This window comes from Halichoerus grypus, chromosome 1 (genome assembly GCF_964656455.1).
Source record: "Halichoerus grypus chromosome 1, mHalGry1.hap1.1, whole genome shotgun sequence".
In the NCBI taxonomy this organism is placed as follows: domain Eukaryota; kingdom Metazoa; phylum Chordata; class Mammalia; order Carnivora; family Phocidae; genus Halichoerus; species Halichoerus grypus.
In genome coordinates, this window is record NC_135712.1 from 49,447,654 (window position 1) to 49,461,464 (window position 13,811).

Here is a 13,811-nt window from a genome sequence, read left to right on the forward strand (position 1 = left end):
TCCCTTCTGATCCACTGACTCTTCACTTCACCCCTCATCTACCACACACAAACACACATGCACACACACTTAATGAAAGTCTTGGGACTAGAAGTAAATAAAAATTAGGTTCTCCAGATACTTCCTCAGTCTGCATGCTCCTTTGCAATTAATGGTTCCAAAACTTCTTAAATATCTGAAAGCAATTCTAGCAGATAAAGTGAGCATCAGAACTAGCAGTTACTTGTGCTGATGAAACCAAGGATTTAAGTTTTCCTTCAGTTAAAATTAAGGAATGCAGCAGTACTTCTCAAGTATTCTTTCTGATGACTGGTCATCAGACCCAGGAGAAATCACTGGCTTATTTTTATAAAATTACCACTCTTCCAATCACCTGGAGTGGCTTTTCAAATATTTTTGGTGGAATCTTTTCTTCAAATAACATGATATTTTCAAACTGGATAACATTTAAAAAAAATTAGATATGAAAGAATACATCATCTGAAAACAGCTAAGAGATTATGAAAAGAAAAATAGTGAGGAGAGACAGCTTTAGAAGTGATGAAAATATATTCTAAAGGCATAGCAATAAAAACAATACAATGTTGTCATTAGAATAGAAAAAAATAAGTGGTGAATTAGAATGGAGAACCCAGAAATATAAGATATCATAAAAGTAATTTTTTTATCATCTGGGAAATAATAGTTTTACTTAGTAGTTCAAGCACAATTGCTAATCTTCCAGAAGGAAAATAAATCTGAATTTTACTTTGACAAAACAATAAGCAATAGATGAATTATATATTTATTTATTTATTTATTTAATTTTTTAAAATTAATTTTATTTTATTATGTTATGTTAGTCACCATACCTTACACCATTAGTTTTTGATGTAGTGTTCCATGATTCATTGTTTGCGTATAACACCCAGTGCTCCATGAAATACGTGCCCTCCTGACTACCCATCACTGGGCTAAGCCATCCGCCCACCCCCGTCCCTTTACAACCCTCAGTTTGTTTCTCAGAGTCCATAGTCTCTCATGGTTCATCTCCCCCTCCAATTCCCCCCCTTCATTTTTCCCTTCCTACTCTCTTCTTCTTTTTTTTTTTTTTTATTACATATAATCTATTGTTTGTTTCAGAGGTTCAGGTCTGTGATTCATCAGTCTTACACAATTCACAGCACTTACCATAGCACATACCCTCACCAATGTCCATCACCCAGAACCCCCATCCCTCCCACACCCCACCACTCCAGCAACCCTCAGGTTGTTTCCTGAGATTAAGAGTCTCTTATGATTTGTCTCCCTCTCTGGTTTCATCTTGTTTAATTTTTTCCTCCCTTTCCCTATGATCCTCTGTCTTGTTTCTCAAATTCCTCTTATCAGTGAGTTATTATGATACTTGTCTTTCTCTGATTGACTTATTTCGCTTAGTATAATACCCTCAAATTTCATCCATGTCATTGCAAATGGCAAGATTTCATTTTTTTTGATGGATGCATAATATTCCACTGTATATATATATACCACTTCTTCTTTATCCATTCATCTGTTGATGGACATCTTTGCTCTTTCCATAGTTCGGCTATTGTGGACATTGCTGCTATAAACATTGAGGTGCATGTACCCCTTTGGATCAGTATATTTGTATCTTTGGGGTAAATACCCAGTAGTGCAATTGCTGGGTCATAGGGTAGCTCTATTTTCAACTTTTTGAGGAACCTCCATACTGTTTTCTGGACTGGCTGCACCAGCTTGCATTCCCAGCAACAGTGTAGGAGGGTTCCCTTTTCTCCGCATCCTCGCCAATATGTGTTGTTTCCTAACTTGCTCATTTTAGCCATTCTGACTGGTGTGAGGTGGTATCTCATTGAGGTTTTGATTTGGATTTCCCTGATGCCGAGCGATGTTGAACACTTTTTCAGGTGTCTGTTGGCCATTTGGATGTCTTCTTTGCAGAAATGTCTGTTCATGTCTTCTGCCTATTTCTTGTTTGGATTATTTGTTTTTTGGGTGTTGGGTTTGGTAAGTTCTTTATAGATTTTGGATACTAGCCCTTTATCTGATATGTCATTTGCAAATATCTTCTCCCATTCTGTCGGTTGTCTTTCGGTTTTGTTGACTGTTTCCTTTGCTGTGCAAAAGCTTTTTATCTTGATGAAGTCCCAATAGTTCATTTTTGCCCTTGTTTCCCTTGCCTTTGGCGATGTTTCTAGGAAGAAGTTGCTGCGGCTGAGGTTGAAGAGGTTGCTGCCTGTGTTCTCCTCAAGGATTTTAAAGGATTCCTGTCTCACATTTAGGTCTTTCAACCATTTGGAGTCTATTTTTGTGTGTGGTGTAAGGAAATGGTCCATTCATTCTTCTGCATGTGGCTGTCCAATTTTCCCAGCACCATTTGTTGAAGAGACTCTCTTTTTTCCATTGGACATTCTTTACCGCTTTGTCGAAGATTAATTGACCATAGAGTTGAGAGTCCATTTCTGGGCTCTCTATTCTGTTCCATTAATCTATGTGTCTGTTTTTTGTACCATATTGATTGATAAATACACATTCTTCTCTAGTGTGCATGAAATATTCTCCAGAATAGATCACATCCTAGTTCACAAATCAGTTCTCAACTGGTACCAAAAGATTGGGATCGTTCCCTGCATATTTTCAGATCACAGTGCTTTGAAACTAGAACTCAATCACAAGAGGAAAGTCGGAAAGAATGTGTATTCTGTAACTTATCAATAAATACCTATTCAGAAGAATAGGTATTAATTCTTCTTGAAATGTTTGGTAGAATTCCCCTGGGAAGCCATTGATGATTACAGCTTTGTAATAGAGCTGGAAGTCCAGAATTGTGATGCCACCAGCTTTGCTATACTTTTTCAACATTCCTCTGGCTATTCAGGGTCTTTTCTGGTTCCATACAAATTTTAGGATTATTGTTCCATTTCTTTGAAAAAAGTGGATGATATTTTGATAGGGATTGCATTAAATGTGTAGATTGCTCTAGGTAGCATTGACATTTTCACAATATTTGTTCTTCCAATCCATGAGTGTGGAACATTTTTCCATTTCTTTGTGTCTTCCTCGATTTCTTCTGTGAGTATTCTATAATTTTCTGAGTACAGATTCTTTGCCTCTTTGGTTAGATTTATTCCTAGGCATCTTATGGTTTCGGGTGCAATTGTAAATGGGATCGACTCCTTAATTTCTCTTTCTTCTGTCTTGTTGTTGGTGTATAGAAATACCACTGACTTCTGTGGATTGATTTTATATCCTGCCACTTTACTGAATTCCTGTATGAGTTCTAGCAGTTTTGGGGTGGAGTCTTCTGGGTTTCCCACATAAAGTATCATATCATCTGCAAAGAGTGAGAGTTTGACTTCTTCTTTGCTGATTCAGATGCCTTTTAATTATTTTGTTGTCTGATTGCTGAGGCTAGGACTTCTAGTACTATGTTGAATAGCAGTGGTGATAGTGGATATCCTTGCCGTGTTCCTGACCTTAGCAGGAAAGCTCTCAGTTTTTCCCCATTGAGAATGATATTCGCTGTGGGTTTTTCATAGATGGCTTTTATGATATTGAGGTACGTACCCTCTATTCCTACACTCTGAAGAGTTTTAATCAAGAAAGGATGCTGTACTTTGTCAAATGCTTTTTCTGCATCTATTGAGAGGATCATATGGTTCTTGTTCTTTCTTTGATTAATGTATTGTATCACATTGATTGATTTGCAGATGTTGAACCAACCTTGCAGCCCAGGAATAAATCCCACTTGGTCATGGTGAATAATCCTTTTAATGTACTGTTGGATCCTATTGGCTAGTATTTTGGTGAGAAATTTTGCATCCATGTTCATCAGGGATATTGGTCTGTAATTCTCCTTTTTGATGGGGTCTTTGGTTTAGGGATCAAGGTAATGGTGGCCTCATAAAACGAGTTTGGAAGTTTTCCTTCCATTTCTATTTTTTGGAACAGTTTCAGAAGAATAGGTATTAATTCTTCTTGAAATGTTTGGTAGAATTCCCCTGGGAAGCCATCTGGCCCTGGGCTCTTGTTTGTTGGGAGATTTTTGTTGACTGCTTCAATTTCCTTAGTGGTTATAGGTCTGTTCATGTTTTCTATTTCTTCCTGGTTCAGTTTTGGTAGTTGATGCATCTCTAGGAATGCATCCATTTCTTCCAGATTATCCAATTTGCTGGCATATAGTTGCTCATGGTCTTATAATTGTTTGTATTTCTTTGGTGTTGGTTGTGATCTCTCCTCTTTCATTCATGATTTTATTTATTTGGGTCATTTCTCTTTTCTTTTTGATAAGTCTGGCCAGGGGTTTATCAATCTTGTTAATTCTTTCAAAGAACCAGCTCCTAGTTTCGTTGATCTGTTCTATTGTTCTTTTGGTTTCTATTTCATTGATTTCTGCTCTGATCTTTATTATTTCTCTTTTCCTGCTGGGTTTAGGCTTTATTTGCTTTCTCCAGCTCCTTTAGGTGTAGGGTTAGGTTGTGTATTTGAGACCTTTCTTGTTCTTTCTCCAGCTCCTTTAGGTGTAGGGTTACGTTGTGTATTTGAGACCTTTCTTGTTTCTTGAGAAAGGCTTGTATTGCTATATACTTTCCTCTTAGGACTGCCCTTGCTGCATCCCAAAGATTTTGAACAGTTGTGTTTTCATTTTCATTTGTTTCCATGAATTTTTTTAATTCTTCTTTAATTTCCTGGTTGACCCATTCGTTCTTTAGTAGGATGCTCTTTAGCCTCCATGTATTTGAGTTCTTTCTGACTTTCCTCTTGTGACTGAGTTCTAGTTTCCAAGCACTGTGGTCTGAAAATATGCAGGGAATGATCCCAATCTTTTGGTACCAGTTGAGAACTGATTTGTGAACTAGGATGTGATCTATTCTGGAGAATGTTCCATGGGCACTAGAGAAGAATGTGTATTCTGTTGCTTTGGGATGGAATGTTCTGAATAGATCTGTGAGTCCATTTGGTCCAGTATGTCATTTAAAGTCTTTATTTCCTTGTTGATCTTTTGATTAGATGATCTGTCCATTTCAGTGAGGGGGGTGTTAAAGTCCCCTACTATTATTGTATTGTTGTCAATGTGTTTCTTTGCTTTTGTTATTAACTGGCTTATATAATTGGCTGCTCCCATGTTAGGGGCATAAATATTTAAAATTGTTGGATCTTCTTATTGAATAGACCCTTTAAGTAGGATATAGTGTCCTTCCTCATCTCTTATTATAGTCTTTGGTTTAAAATCTAATTTGTCTGATATAAGGATTGCCACCCCAGCTTTCTTTTGATGTCCATTAACATTTAGCATGGTAAATTGTTTTCCACCTCCTCACTTTCAATCTGGAGGTGTCTTTGGGTCTAAAATGAGTGTCTTGCAGGCAGCATATTGATGGGTCTTGTTTTTTTATCCACTCTGATACCCTGTGTCTTTTGATTGGAGTATTTAGCCCATTTACATTCAGGATAACTATCGAAAGATATGAATTTAGTGCCATTGTATTGCCTGTAAGGTGACTGTTACTGTATATTGTCTCTATTCCTTTCTGGTCATTGTTACTTTTAGGCTATCTTTTTTTCTAGAGGACCCCTTTGAATATTTTTTGTAGGGCTGGTTTCGTGTTTGCAAATTCCTTTAGTTTTTGTTTGTCCTGGAAGCTTTTTATCTCTCCTTCTATTTTCAGTGACAGCCTAGCTGGATATAGTACTACTGGCTGCATATTTTTCTCATTTAGTTCTCTGAATATATCATGCCAGTCGTTTCAGGCCTGCCAGGTCTCTGTGGATAGGTTTGCTGCCAATCTAATACTTGTACCATTGTAAGTTACAGACTTCTTGTCCCGAGCTGCTTTCAGGATTTTCTCTTTGTCTCTGAGACTTGTAAGTTTTACTATTAGATGTAGGGGTGTTGACCTATTTTTATTGTTTTTGAAGGGGGTTCTCTGTGCCTCCTGGATTTTGATGCCCATTTCCTCCCCCAAATTAAGGAAATTCTCCACTATAATTTGCTCCAATATACCTTCTGCCCCCCTCTTTCTCTTTCTTCTTCTTCTGGGATCCCAGTTATTCTAATATTGTTTCATCTTATGGTATCACTTATCTCTCAAATTCTGCCCTCATGATCCAGTAGCTGTTTTTCTCTCTTTTTCTCACTTTCTTTATTCTCCATCATTTGGTCTTCTATATCACTAATTCTCTCTTTTGCCTCATTTATCCTAGCAGTTAGAGCCTCCATTTTTTATTATACCTCATTAATAGCCTTTTTGATTTTGACTTGGTTAGGTTTTAGTTCTTTTATTTCTCCAGAAAGGGATTCTCTAGTATCTTCCATACTTTTTTAATCCTAGCTAGTATCTTTATAATCGTCATTCTGAACTCTAGTTCTGACATCTTACTAATGTTCATATTGATTATGTCCCTGGCAGTCGGTACTGCCTCTTGTTCTTTTTTTTTGAGGTGAGTTTTTCCGTCTTGCCATTTTGTCCAAAAGAGAACAGATAAATGAGAGAACAAAATGCTAACAGGGTAACAATGACTCCAGAAAAATATATGCTTCCAGAAAGTGGCTGCTTTTCTGTTCGGAGAGATGCTGCTATTCTTTTTTCAATCTCCTGTTGAGTTTGTAGGTGTTTGATAACTCTCTAGCTGAATTCCTGGGACCAGACGAAGTTTAGGTCTCCTACTCCTCCACCATCTCACTCCTCTGAATTATATATTTAAATAAACATTTAAAGATTATATAAACCTATATATAATCTAGGAACTTATTATATAAAAGACAAAAATCTCTGCTGGGTAAGCAAAAACAAAAAATCCTATAGACATATTTATATTAAACTTTAGACACATTTTTATGGCAAAATCTATCATACACAAAGTCTATAATAAATGTTTGAGGGGAAAATTCATAATAAATATAAGATAACAACATTAGAATAAGACGAGCTCTTACAAATTGATAAGAAAATGATGAGAAAAAATAGAAAGATGAACAAAGTGCATCATGAATAAATAGATAGTTTACAAAAGAATAAATCCAGACAACCAATGAACATACTGACTGAGGCTCAGCCTCACTGGTAGTCCTGACTGCTTGTAAAAAAAATGACACATTCTTTGTGCTTATAAGGTTGAACCAAATTATAAGAGATAACACCCTTTGTAAATCATAGGATAAAAGGTAGGCTTATACTTTGTAAGTAGAAATGTTATTTATTATAGCCATATAAACAAATCTGGCAAGGGATATTAAAATTGAAAATACACATACCTTTCAACTCAGCATTGCCTCAGCTAGGAATCTATTCTACAGGAAAATAAGCCACTGGGATATATGAAAACTGAAAACAAAGTGGATGTCTAACAAAAGGAGAATGAGTGAATAAATTATGTAAATTCATAACATAGAATAATGTAGGTAGGTAAAATATAAAATTTTTCTGGCATAGTTGACTTGGGAGAGATTTTTAAGATGCAATATTAAATGATAAAAGCACAAGACCAATAACCTTATGAATGATAAACATAAGGTTATCACTTTTAGTAAACAAATAACAAGAAACTCTTAATATTATGTATTTTAAGTTGCAGAAGGACATACACCAGGTTGTCAATAGTGGCTATTCAGGTGATAAGGGAAGAGGGGAGAAAGGCAGAGGTATAAAAGAAAAGGGAAAGACTCAATGATAAAAACTGTATGTTTGCTATGATCTTGATTTCAGAAATGGTCCCAATGTTTTGCCGGTCGTTATTTCAGAGTGGTGAAATTTTAGGAGATTAGTATCTCATAGTTAGAGCTGAGGACCTAAAGCTGAGAAAAGGACAAGCCACACACCAATAAGTAGAAAAGAAAAGTGCAGGACCATCCTTACAGTCAGTCCTTGCCAACTTTAGCTGGTCACCCACTTCTAAGCTGCATAAAAGAAGATTTGAATATTGGAGAGAGGGATTTTTTTTTTTTTTTATCAGATTACTGAGGTCTTGCCCCTCCTTTCAAGTTAGAGGATGCATTTTCTCCCAATTCCTCAAGTGTTTGTGTTTCAGAAAACCATCAGAAAGCTGGGCATGTGTTCCAGAATATGAGGGACAAAGGGACTCATAAAATATGTGAAAATGAGAATCTTGTTGAAGCAATCTCTGGCAGGAAAGGCTGAAGTTTTAAATTTAATAAGATGCTGAAATTTTGTTCATAGGCAGCATTATAGACTTTTTAATTCTCTGAAAATTGAGATCACCTGTTAGTTTATGAAAATGACTAGGAGAGTTATAGGATCGGCCTGAAATTTCATTTAGATATAGGGGAAAACAGGTCAATAGGAACAATTTAAAGATGTAGCTAGAAAGAGTAACACTACTTCCTGTTTGCACTCTACTGAATCTCTCTCAGTGAATTAGCTATAGGTATGCTTTTATACATGATTAAAGAGTTTTTAAATGATCATGTATTTTTATATAATCAGATACAAAATCCAAATGTGTTTTCTTTGTGAAAAGAAAGAAAATTACATTCAGAATTTCAAAATACAAGGGTGCCTGGCTGGCTCAGTCAGTAGAGCATGTGACTCTTGATCTCAGAGTCATGAGTTCAAGCCCTACATTGGGATTAGAGACTGTTTTAAATAAATCAGAAATTTCAAAATAAAAAACAAACCACATGACATTGGAATTGCTCTGACTGAAGGTCTCATGCATGGGCTCTCTGCCTCAGTAGCCAACTTCACTCACATCCCCTCATTACCCACTACCACCACCCACCCCCATCCAAATAATTAGATTCCTCCATAGAACTCAAGGAATCTGTGGTCTACAGTTTAAACACCACGGTTCTGGACCACGCATAATAGGTGGTTTTCAGCTTTTAACAACAACAACAACAAAAGCCAAATGTATCTTAAGTGTCTACTCTGTGTCTCTCACTTTATACATATTCTCTTTAACCTTCTTACTAACCCTTTGACAAATTCCAATATTATCTTCAAGAAGCTGAAACTTGAAAAGGGTGAGTAATAGACTCAAAATCACACAGTAGCAGAGTTGGGGAGGTGAACCCAGGTTTGTCTGATTTTTGAAGTTGCTGCTCCTTAGGTCATAATATCATATGACTTTCAGGGGGTAACACTGAGTTACTAAAGTCCAGGGATGCCTGGGTGGCTCAGTTGGTTAAGCATCTGCCTTCAGCTCAGGTCATGATCCCAATGTCCTGAGATTGAGTTCTGCATGGGGCTCCCTGCTCAGCGGGGAGTCTGCTTCTCCCTCCCCCACTCCCCTGCTTGTGTTTCCTCTCTCGCTGTCTCTCTCTCTCTGTCAAATAGATAAATCTAAAATCTTAAAAAAAAAAAAAAAAAGGAAAGAAAAAGAAAATAGATTGCCAGAACCCCACTGCTTTTGGCCATAAGGCAGAATATAAAGATTGCTGAAAGAAGACAGAGTCACATATTAATATCGTCCTCTGCACTTTCATATATCTCTTCCACCTAAGAGCTTAACCAACATGAAGACTCACCTTAGTAATCTGAGGAAGCACTAAAATGCTCTGTTGAGGTCTGGGAGATTAAGAGACTTTAGTTCATTGATTTGTTACATATCTAGGAGTTATTCTTTATATATGGATATAATTGGTAGTTCTTTCCCAAAACTATTGAGGGAATGGGCAAAAGAGGAAGTAATCCAATTCTGAACAATGCAAATGAATACTTAAACTGAAAGATTGGTAATAATATATTATTCACCTTGTCAGTCAACAAATACAGAGTATGAACTACCTGGCCTCACTCCAGAAACAGAAATTTAGTGAAAAACAAAATCAACAAAGTCTGTGCCCTCCCAGATCTTATGATGTAGTAAGAATGAGTTCAATCAGCAAATAAGGTAATATAATATAATGGCAGATAATACAATCTTTAAAGAAATATAAAGCAGGGAATGTATCTAGAGCATGATGGGTGGTGCTATCTTTAGATAGTGTCATCTAAGATGACATTCAAAGTCCAAATAAAGTAAGGGCGTAAATATCATTGCTTTATGGGGAAAAGTGTGTTCTAAGCAGAAGAAAGAGGAGGTACGAAACTGTTAGGCAGAGGCACACTTGCTGCCGTACAGGAGCATCGAGGGGACCAGATAACAGAGAAGTGGATGAATTAGTGTAAGAGTGGTAGGAAATCAAGTCAAAGAGGTGGATTAGGGAGATCTTGTATTATGATAATATGATGTTTTGGTCCATCTTGCTGTCTATGATTTACTCACACTAAGGATGGGAAAGTAACTTCCCATGGCATCTCTACCCAAGATTGTCACATACAATCCTCTCTTGCTATAATCCTTGATTATAGAACTTTTGATGATAAATATCTACAAGAATATGCTCTGGAGAGGTGAGGCTTTGAGAGGATAAAAAAGCCTTTGTGCCAGTTGTGATAGGAATGAACCCTCTGGCCACAACAAGAACATAAATTGGGGAAAAAAAGAAATAATGACAATTCATGACAATTCAGAATTTGGTCCTTTCTATTCCCCTGTGAACTGCGAATTAACAAAGTTTGTTGACAGGGAATCACACTTTGGTTAAAACTAAGTAAGTAAAGCAGGATGATCCTGTATGGCCAGATCACTGGAAGGAAATAATTAAAGGTATTTTTTTTCAAACTCCTAAGAGACTAGTTGGTAATGGCAGAAAAATAGCTGTTCAATTGGAAAAGATTGTCTCAGGGATGAAATCTCTGGAATTTTGTGTAGTTTTGTCTCTAGGGAAAAAGTGAAGGGCCCTGAAGCAGAGCTTTCTATTTCATTCCAGGATGGGACAGGAAACTAGAGATCTGAATGACAACATAACCCTCAAATACTTGCATGTAAGTGTGAGGAGTGAGCTCAGTTAATCAAAATCATCCTAAGATTCTTAGTTCATGGTGATATATAAATTATGCACTTAATGTTTTATATCAGTGTTATATAGTTGTAATTTCCAATAGCTGGTCCTAGAAATTGTTCTATCCTGTGATGTGAAGCAGGGAATAATTGTCTTACTCTGATATTATTGTGCTCCTATTTGACAGAAGAAGTTGTAAATGACATTTGTAAAACATAGAAGTCCTAGCTGCTGAAAGGAGGGGGGTGGGGCTATTTTTTTACTCTGCCATTTTAGCAGCTATGTCTCTCTTGCAAATGGATAATTCCCGCTGTTTTATGGATTAGATATCACACACACACATACATATGCATATATATATATATATATATATATATATTTGAAAAATAAAGATTTATCAACAATTTGTTAGTGACTTAATTTTTTATTACATTTTTATTAAGTTTTTTTTTTTTTAGGGCAGTTTTAGGTTCACAGCAAAATTGATGGTAAGGTACAGAGATTTCTAATATACCTCCTGAACCTACGCATATATAGCCTCCCCCATTATGTACATCCCCCCCCATGGTGGTACATTTGTTATAATTGATGAACCTGCACTGACACATCTTAACCACCCAAAGTCCATAGTTTACATTATGGTTCACTCTTAGTGTTGGGCATTCTATGGGTTTAGACAAATGTATAATAACATGTATCTATCATTATGGAATCATACAGAGTATTTTCACTGCCTTAAAAATCCTCTATTCTCCACCTGTGCCTTCCCACCCTTCCATCCCCACTCCCAATTTCCAGCAACTATTGATCATTTTATGGCCTCCATGATTTTGCCTTTTCCAGATGTCATATAGTTAGAATTATACAGTATGTAGCCTTTTCAGATTGGCTTCTTTCACTTTAGTAAGATGCATTTAAGTTTCCCCCATGTCTTTTCATGGCTCACTAGCTTTTTTTTTTTTTTAGTTTTAAATAATATTCCATTGTCTAGATGTACCACAATGGAATATACTAGACAATGGAATACATCCATTTACCTACTGAGGAACATCTTGGTTACTTCCAAGTTTTGGCAATCATGAATGAAGCTGCTAAAAACATCCATGTGCAGGTTTTTGTGTGAACATAAATTTTTAATTCTCTTGGGTAAATACCAAGGAGCACTACTGGTGGATTGTATGGTAAGAATATGTTTAGTTTTGCAAGAAACTACTACATTATCTTATAAAATAGCTATACCATTTTACATTCACATCAGCAATGAATGAAAGTTCCTGTTGCTCCACATGCTTGGCAGCATTTGGTGTTGTCGGTATTCCAGAGTTAGGCCATTCTAATAGGTGTATAACTTGATTAAAAAAATACTGGCCGGGGCGCCTGGGTGGCTCAGTCGTTAGGCGTCTGCCTTCGGCTCAGCTCGTGATCCCAGGGTCCTGGGATCGAGCCCTGCATCGGGCTCCCTGCTCGGCAGGAAGCCTGCTTCTCCCTCTCCCACTCCCCCTGCTTGTGTTCCCTCTCTCGCTGTGTCTCTCTCTGTCAAATAAATAAATAAAATCTTTAAAAAAAAATAAAAAAATACTGGCCTATGAAATCCCAAAGGATAAGAATTCCTATTTAATTTTTTTTAAATGGAAGTTCTCTGTATTTCTTTGTGCCATGGGTACTTGTCTTATATTTTATTTTATTTTATTTTATTTTATTTTATTTTATTTTATTTAAGTAGGTTCCATGCTCAGCATGGAACCCACTGTGGGACTTGAACTCATGGCCCCTAAGATCAAGACCTGAGCTGAGATTGAGAGTCAGACACTTAAGAGATTCAGACGCTTAACTGAACCACTCAGGCACCCCACTTGTCTTATATTTTAGATACTCTCAGGAATCCCATTCACTATAACACCAAATATTATTCTATGAAACTGTTTACCTGGGTGAAAATATGAATGTTTGGATGGCAGAAGATATAAAAAGAAATGGACTTAAAACAATTAAACTAATATTTACATGAGGAACTTGAAGAGATCAACGTTTTTAGGGTAAGAGCCACTATTTGTTTAGGAGTTAAGAGGTCTGATTCTGAGACCTAACTAGTCACTGGCCTGGGTGCAACTCTTTATATCTGGTTTTGCCTTTCTGAACCTCAGTTTTCTTATCACTGGAATAAGAGAGGGTGGCCTAATAATTTCCAAAGACCACTTAATTGCCAATATTCAATAATTTTTGGCCAGTACAGTCAATACGGTTCATTTCTCTTTATCCACAGCATTTAGGGTAAGTTACCATTTTAACATATTAAATGTTAGTTTAGTTTAGTTTAATGTTTTCTATATTGGACTTCAGACTATGTTACATGTGTCCTATGGATAGTAGATTTATATTTACATATTTTGGGGGTCTATATTAAAATGCCTTAGCATTCCTTAAAACATCTAAGCAATATGCACTGTAGACAAGTCAGTCTAGCACTGGAAAGTCTGAATGAAATTGAGAGTAGATTGAATGATACTGTTTTATTTGTTCTTTTGTTTCCAAAAGGCTCAAATTCTTTGGAAAATGGCAGTGACTCCAAGTTCAGAGCACCAGATTCTAATAGGAATTGACTGAGTACTCACCATGTGCCAGGTACTTGGTAACAAATCTGTGAAGTAGGTATCATTATCTCTCTTCTACAGATGAGCAGGTGAGGTACAGACAATTAAATGACTTGCCAAAGTTCACACCAATTATGATGAAAACAAGCAATATATGAACAAAGAATGGGATATATTTCTTAAAGAACATCCTAAACTCTATTGCCAAGTGGCTGTTAGCATTTAGAATAGTGCCCATCATATAGGAAGTACTCAATAATGTCACTATCTGCTTAGAGAGATATAAATGGCATTCATTGGCAAATTGCTTCATTTTTCTAAGCTTTATTTTTATTTATCAGTCATGTGCCTGGCAGAAAACAGATGGCATGCAC

The 13,811-nt window shown here is 36.5% G+C and overlaps 1 long non-coding RNA gene across 11 annotated transcripts in view; it reads left to right on the forward strand.

The window, feature by feature from the left end:
* The window catches only part of LOC118549718 (uncharacterized), a 289,756-nt gene that overhangs the window by 182,383 nt on the left and 93,562 nt on the right, over positions 1-13,811 (forward strand). For 10 of the 11 annotated variants that reach the window (XR_013445054.1, XR_013445061.1, XR_013445065.1 and 7 more), the window contains one exon: positions 13,382-13,468. The exons of the other annotated variant lie outside the window; for it this stretch is intronic. This is a non-coding gene — a long non-coding RNA (uncharacterized LOC118549718). The remainder of the gene's footprint in view (positions 1-13,381; positions 13,469-13,811) is intronic. 11 annotated transcript variants of the gene reach the window in all.